We start from the raw sequence: 7767 nt of genomic DNA, 5'->3' as shown, positions 1-7767 counted from the left end.
ATTTTTTTAATGCATAAAATTAATCTTCAGAAAGCATATGGTAACATTCTGGCCAGAAGAAGGAAAAATTTAAGTCAGATGACAAACTTGTAAAACAAAAATACCGAGAAAGGTAATTTTACCATAAAATTAAAAGAATCACAGTATTTAAAAGTTATGATAAACCAGAAGGACATCCCTGAAAACTGTCTTCTTCTAAGGAATGGATTTAAATGTCTTCTAGCTAATGTGTAAAATCTTTCAAGACAAAATTAAACACATTTATTTTATTCAGTACTTGTTAGCTAATAGTAAGTAGAATCAATGAGACTATCAAGATTATTTCGTGACTGCCTGTTTTCAGTACAGAAAAAGTTACGTCCTTTAACCACTGAGTCTTAGCATTAAGTTTCTCTCTTTTTTTCCCCTACTTTTTCTTCTTTTTCGTTACACTCTTACAAGTGAACCACAGAGTATAAAACACAAGAAGGAATCAAAGTATGATAAGTATCCTGGCTCACAAGATACAGTACTCTAACGGCCACAACAGCAAAAACTAAGATTGCAAGAGCTCCCATGATCAAATCCCTTGCAAATGATGGAGGTAACTATTAGTAAGGGCTCAGGACAAACTTTTTTTTTCTGGTCACGGTGGCCTTTTTCCATCTTAAAGGACAGGACCTAAAAGCAAATGGTAGACATTCAAAAAGATTTTGTGAGGAGTGTGAAAAATGTATTAACTTCTCATGCAGTGTGACGCCTCACATACTGTTATTCATTATCATATTCGGCTATAGGAATAGAAAATGCCACAGAATAAAACCAAATTGATTCCTTAGGAAAAGAAATGGAATGCTGTTGAGTTTGACAGCTGTGTTGAATTCATTTCAAGAGTTTTATATCATCACTAGGTTCATTCAGTTCTGTATAGCCATTAACACACTGGAAGGGATGAGAATCAAAAGAAAAAGCAATGGCACAGAGGTAACAGCTCATTTTGCAATTGACATTTGAACAGAGGCTTGACAGCCAGGCATAACTAAAAGCAACAAAACTATTTAGGGAATGCTTCACAGAAGAGGATGTGCAGAGCGGGTGCATGTAAATAGAAAATGAAGGTAGAACTAGCACTTTTGGTTATCTACAATACTTTATCTGTTGTATGACATCAGTCCATGCTGGATTAAAGCAGCCAAAGACAAAGGGGCTAGTGTCTTCAGATCTTAAGCCTGTTATTATCACCGACATTATAAAACCATTGCACAAATTTGCAGAGTTTTTTTTTAAGGCATATCTAGGTACTTTGCTACTAATATGGTACTAGTACAACATTGCTATAGCAACAGGAGTTATCACTGAGAAGACATTTTCTAAACCTTTCTACCCAGGTGCATGTAACTTTAAAACCTTTTTAAAAAGCTTTAACACACTCTCTGGTTCAGCTGTGGTCAATACAATAGCAAATAATTCCAAAAAGTTTTTTGGGAAGGGAAGTGTCACGCTTGGTGAATCAGGGCATATAAATATCATATTTCTTGCATTAAGAGAGAGATTCAGATCATCAGACAGAATTCAGTGTAAAGAAAATGTTGATGAATATAGCTGAAAGTTTACATAAATCTAAATTAGAAAATTAAAAATTATAATATCCTCAAGACGCATAGTGCTACCCTGAACACAGAGATTAAGATACTAAGCACACATTAGACAATTAAAGTGAACAGCATACACAGCAATGTAAAGTACAATGTAAGCACAGGTTAAGGTTATTTTGGGAAAGAATTTCTGTACTTGTGTTTACAAAGCCTTATGCTAGCATAAGACCAGATTTACCCTTTGGCAGAAAGGCAGTAAAAATGACAAGAAAGCCCATAAATCTATCCTTGAGAAGTTTTTCCTCTACAGGTTACTTCCACTCACAAGTCACAAGAGTTTTCAGCTGCAGACCTATATGCAAGCTCCATGGATTAGCTACAGCTCTTCCCGGCCACTATGTGAAGCAGGTCTATCTGGGCTCTCTGGCAATCAGGATCAGAGAGGTCCTGAATGGAGGAAGCCTGACCTGTGTGACAGAACTCTTCTATACTTCCAACTATGAAAGGACTCTTTAGAAAAGGTGAAGTACTCTAAGAAGCCTTCAGTTTTTTCTTTCCTGTAAGCATCACTGAACACTGTAAAACAAATCAGACATTATCATAGCTGATGTTTTCATATATGGTTAAAAGAGAGAAGTCAAGATTTCCCTCAGAATACAAATGACTTATTGACTTTTCTTTTTTCGGATCCAGTGGCGAATAAGGCTGTTCTGGTCATTATGAGACAGTCATGATTGGAATCACACAAATATATTTCCCTACTCCAGAACAGGATTAAGCTGTTTCTGATGGATATGTTCTCTAATCTCTATCTAGAAATCCTCAATTCAGAATCTCACAAGACAACCTAAACTATTTTGCACCATACTTCAGGCAAGGAAGTTTTCCACGACGCGTGATACAAATCCTTCTCCCTGCAATTATGCTGAACTTATCTCATGAAGATAAAGTAATATGTTCAGCGGGAGATGATGTGTGAATGATGATGTGGTGACTTGTGAAGCTACTTTATCACTCCTCACTGTGTTATCCTGTAAGGACAGACAGTTTATATTTTTACCAGAGATCATTTAATTGAAGTAGACACATTCCTCTGCAGGGGAAGTCCAAATTTTAATGCAATCTCACTGTTAACACTTAGTTTTTCAGTTCTATGCAGGAGACAGTATAACTTGAGAAAGAGTTCTTCATGGAATATATCTTTTTTCATATAATAGAAGTTAAATACTAAAAGAAAAATTGCAGTTGTTTCATTTGTAAACTTTTTTTGTATGCATAGAACAACCTACAAAAAAGTCCCCTACAAATAGAAGATACATACTAGTAGACATTAAAGACTAGGCTGTTTTCAAACAGTTCTTTGAAAAATTCATATGGCAAAAGTGGCTTGTTTCCTGCAAAACACACCTAGCAGAGATGCCACTTTCATAGCACTTGTTAACAGAAAATAATGATTTCCTACTTTAGGATTTACATTTCCTAAAGTCAAAAAAAACACAACTGTTTCTTGCATAATCAGAGAAGAAAATCATATGGAAAATACACCAGCTGAGAGACTGCGTTTCTTCCCTGTTGAGTAGTAGCAATCTTACTAGTTGTAATTATTTATACCTTCAAATACTGATTAAACATGACAAACTGTACAATTAAAGAATATACCGATATTAAGGTATAACAGAGAGCTTGGCTGCGATATTATTACACCAAAGCAGGAAACAAAAATGATAGGCACACTCACCCATAACCTGGGCTCACATGGGAAACTCTTGTGGAGTAGATCTCCAGAAGAGATCCTTCCCTACTGGCAGTCAGCTCTTAAATGGGTCTAGGAGAGGTGCAGCCAGGCTCCACCCCTTCCTGCAGCACAGGTGAATTGCCTTCACCCGTGCTCCCGTGGCTGACTCATTGCTCACCTCAGGTGATCAATCAGAGGTTCAGGCCATGATTCAGCAGCCCCATACACAAATGATGGATGAAAATTATAGAGAAGAATAAATATACAGGCCAGTTTTACTCAGTTGTCAAGAGAAAAGATTTCAAAAGTAGAAGGCAGAAAGGCATTCAGACTAAAGCAAGTTTTTACATCAGAAACAGTGAGCTCAATTTGCACATTACTCTTCAAAGAAAAGAGTACTGTAGGTTTGATTGGGACAGAGAGGATGTGATCAAAGATGACATAGGATGAATATAGAAGTAGTGATCACAATCTCATTTTTCATAAAGGTATTGAAGTTGCTATTCATTCATTGTCACAACAGTCCAGAGGGATAATTAACAGCGTGCAACACTGATAGAGTTAAGTAAAATAAAGCTGGAAAATCTCAGGAACAGAGCTACATTTTCTCACTGAGACAAGCTAGCAATGTAGTGTCTCCAAAAGCTGACAAAGTAGGAGACAACTGACATGTGCTGCCCCAGAGAACTCTTGGATGTAAAATAGCTCCTTGAATGTGCAATAGCTCATGGCAAAGAAGTTGTATCTTGATCTAGACCTGCTGCAATGTAATTGCAATTCCATGAAAATCAACCACCTAAACTTTGCCTGAATTTAATTTTTCTGGGCTTTGCACCAGTTTTTCAGCTTTTCTTTTCTTTCTTTTTTTTTTTTTTCCTGCAATAACAACAGTTATTCTAAGTGGTGTCAATAGCACAGCAAGATGATAGGCATTAACAGCCATCTTGGGATTCCTAAGGATTCCTCTGTGTCCCTATGAAGGTGCTGAACTGCTGATGGCATCATCATTACTTTTGTTTCTTTACTAAAATGAAAAAGGCCAGGAATTCAGCTAACACTGTAGTCAGCCCCACTAAAACAGTAATACACCGTGGTTTATTTTTCCACATTGAACAATTCACATAGCTCTTTGCATAGAAAAGGAATTAACTGAAGTAAGGGGCTGACAATGTGGTGGGTGTGTATAAAAAAAACTGATAATATTTGCAAACACCTGTGTTAACCACTTAGTTAACACTGAACCAGAATGTGTCATGTTATTTCCATCTTAGAATCAAGTCAAATTTCTTTTTCCCTACAAACTTGTCTGCAAATTTCTATGATGTTCAAGAATTTTTTCTGATCTTTTGCTTTCTGGCAAAAAGTCAAAGACAGAGAAACTTAGGAATTGAATTTGATAACTAGTCACTTATTGTGATGAAGGTTACATAGAAATATGTTTGCTGTCAAAAGTGCTCATTTATCACTTACATGACACCTAGGGGACAGAAGTATGCTGAAGCATGAAAATGATACACTCAAAACATTTGTTGTTTCTTCTATTTCTTCACACCTTCAAGTAAGATATATGCTCTCACTATTGAAAACCTATTCATACTTGAAACCAACTCAGGTCTCTAAAACATGTTTAACATATTCTAGCTAGGGGAAAAGATAATAAGTAAATAAGGAAAGTCATTTATTTACCAGTCCCCTGCAGCTACTGTATTATTTATCCCAATGCAAAATGTTACCAAATAAGAATTGTGACATCCCACACAGGTATAAATGATTAATTACACACAGGCACAAAGCATACAGCAGATTGCACAGGATGCAAAAAATTTTCCTATTCTTACTGAGAGTCATTTTTAACTGTCACTAAATCCACCTAAGTACAATTTCCATTTTTTTTTTCATCTCCTGTTTTTGGGAGTTTTATCTCTGCGTAATTAGAAAATTCTGGATGAAATAGGATGGTTTACAGAAGTGCACCAGGATTCCCTCAGGAACAACCACATAAAACTCTCTTTACAAATCCCTCCTCCCACACACACACACAGAACAAAACAAAACAAAACAAAAAAACATCACCATAACCACAACAACCCACCTGGTCAGGAATAATTCTCTGCCACTCCTGCAGGACAAGACAAGTCCATGCTAGTGTAGGCCATAGCCAGTTCATAAACTTATGTGCTGCACAGCTACTTTAGTGCAGATTTTTTTCTTTCAAATAACGTATTTTCTGTTTTCATTTCAAATTTCTGTATTTTTCATAAAAGTTTGCATTAAAAATTCCATAGTATCAAGTTAAAATTGAAACATTGCAAGGATACGTTAAGGAAACTTCAGTTTACTGAAGTTAAAAGGCAGTGCAACTAGAAGCAAGTTGGGTGTTTTTTTTTGTTTGTTTGTTTGTTTTTCACTTTTCTTGAAACATACTTACCACATAGAAATGTTTGAAAATTTTGACTATGACCACTGCTTCCTATTCCAATAAGATATAGTAGTCAAAAAATCAGAGGTGATTCCCATCCCAAGTATTTGTTATCTAAACAGAAAATGCACACACAGCAGATTATGAAAAAAGTACCATAAAACAGTAATGTTGTGAATATCAGATTCCACAAGCTCTTCTTTTCTGTTGGTGTTGTACTTTGTGATCGATTGCTTCATTATTGAAAAATATTAATACACATGAGTTTACCTGTTATTGGAAAGCAAAGAATACACACAAAAGATAAAAACATTCGTAGCTGCAACTATGGAAAAAAATGAATCAGAATTTACATCTGGACAATCCATAGAGGAGAGAAACCCACACTGAAGCTCTAACAGTAGATTCTAACTGAGGCTCTAAAGGCTCTAATAATGTAATATCTGATACAACGAGAATCCTAGAGTTGTCTTTGTGAATTATACATTGTCTAGTAAGAATAATCTCTACCTTCATTCTTTCTTTTACAGAGGTCATGGAATCCCCTTTTCTTCTCTGTGGTCATCTTCCTAAAAAAACAAGACTCCTGAAATCCCTCCACTCCTCTTCCAAGTTTGCCAAAGGTTGTGTAGGGTAAAGGATAAATCTATGCATTCATACTGTATAATTACTAAAATTTTGTTTTCTCAAGAAACCAGGTTGAAAAAAGGATGAAGGAAGCACTAATAGGAAACAGTTGCTTCCCTAGGGTGAGAGGTGACATGGCTGAACAGGTTGGCTTTCAACAATGGGAAGAGAGGATCTAGAGTGGAAAGTCAAATAACACAGTGAGAAGAGTGGTTAACCTACAAATGAGAAGTTGTGGGGATTGAAACAGACAAGGAGTGGGAAAGATGAGAGATGAAATCAGAGGAGAAAGTGAGAAATGAATGAGAACAGGAGAATGGATGAGAATACAGAAAGTAATTAATATCAGGCTCGTTGGGGTGAATGGCTTAACTTAACAACTAGCGCCCTCCGGAAGACATTTTCTCAAATTACTTGCAAGCACAAATTCATTTGTCTTAGTGCAAATGAATAATGCAAGCCATGGAACCTGCAAGAGGAAAAACATATATATATATATATATATTTCAGCACGAGAGATGGCAGCAATCAGAAGTTCTAGATGTCATTTATACTCACCAGTATGGAACAGAAAGAATGTTCCATGCTGCAAAATACAAGAATCAGAAGTCATTCAGCACAGATATTTGAATGATATTTGAAAATAAACTTCAGTAAAAGAAGGCTCATGCTCCAGGAAAAGAGGTCACAGTGAGAGAAGTTACAGAGCTGTGACAGCTAATAACTAATAATGAGTAACTGTCTGTAGCCAATGACACGATAATGGGTTTGGAAATGTTATAAAAATGGGAATAATTTTAAAGATTAAAATTAATCTGGTTTGAGGATGAAAAGGTCTTCAGTTTTATTTAGTAATTTATTGAGGGTTTAAAGTTAATTTAAAGCCTAGAAATGCAACTGGATGATTTTAATCCTTTCCTGAAACTGGCTTAGTGAAGGCCAGACTGCCGTATTGGCTCTGGTACTTTCTTTGCTAACAGAAATGCTGAGTGGGTGATGCTGAAGATGTAAAGGGCAACAGTCTCCATAACTACCCATGCCCACCACACTGTTTGGAAGAACGTGACACTGTTGCAAATCCCATCCTCCCTAACTGTGGAATGGAAGATACAGTTTTGTTTGCATCACCTAACCTTACAGAGGTGAGGCCCCTCCACTTCTCTCTTGCATGTTCTCTGGAAGGAATGCCACAGTTTGACCTTCCCTAAGACAGCAGCCAATGAACAATCCCCTTTCACAGAGCTAAAGATTTCCATGGAATGGATGGAAAGACAAAGTTGGCACCTTATTTTCAGCTCTTGTAAAGAAATGGTCTCTTGCCTTCAAAAGAATATGTCAATTTTATTTTCAGAGAGCAATTCCACAAGGAGTCTGAGCAGTCTTTGAGGCAGTGCTTGATCAGAATGTACGTG

Source organism: Meleagris gallopavo, chromosome 7 (genome assembly GCF_000146605.3).
Source record: "Meleagris gallopavo isolate NT-WF06-2002-E0010 breed Aviagen turkey brand Nicholas breeding stock chromosome 7, Turkey_5.1, whole genome shotgun sequence".
Lineage (NCBI taxonomy): Eukaryota > Metazoa > Chordata > Aves > Galliformes > Phasianidae > Meleagris > Meleagris gallopavo.
This window is presented reverse-complemented; position numbering follows the sequence as displayed.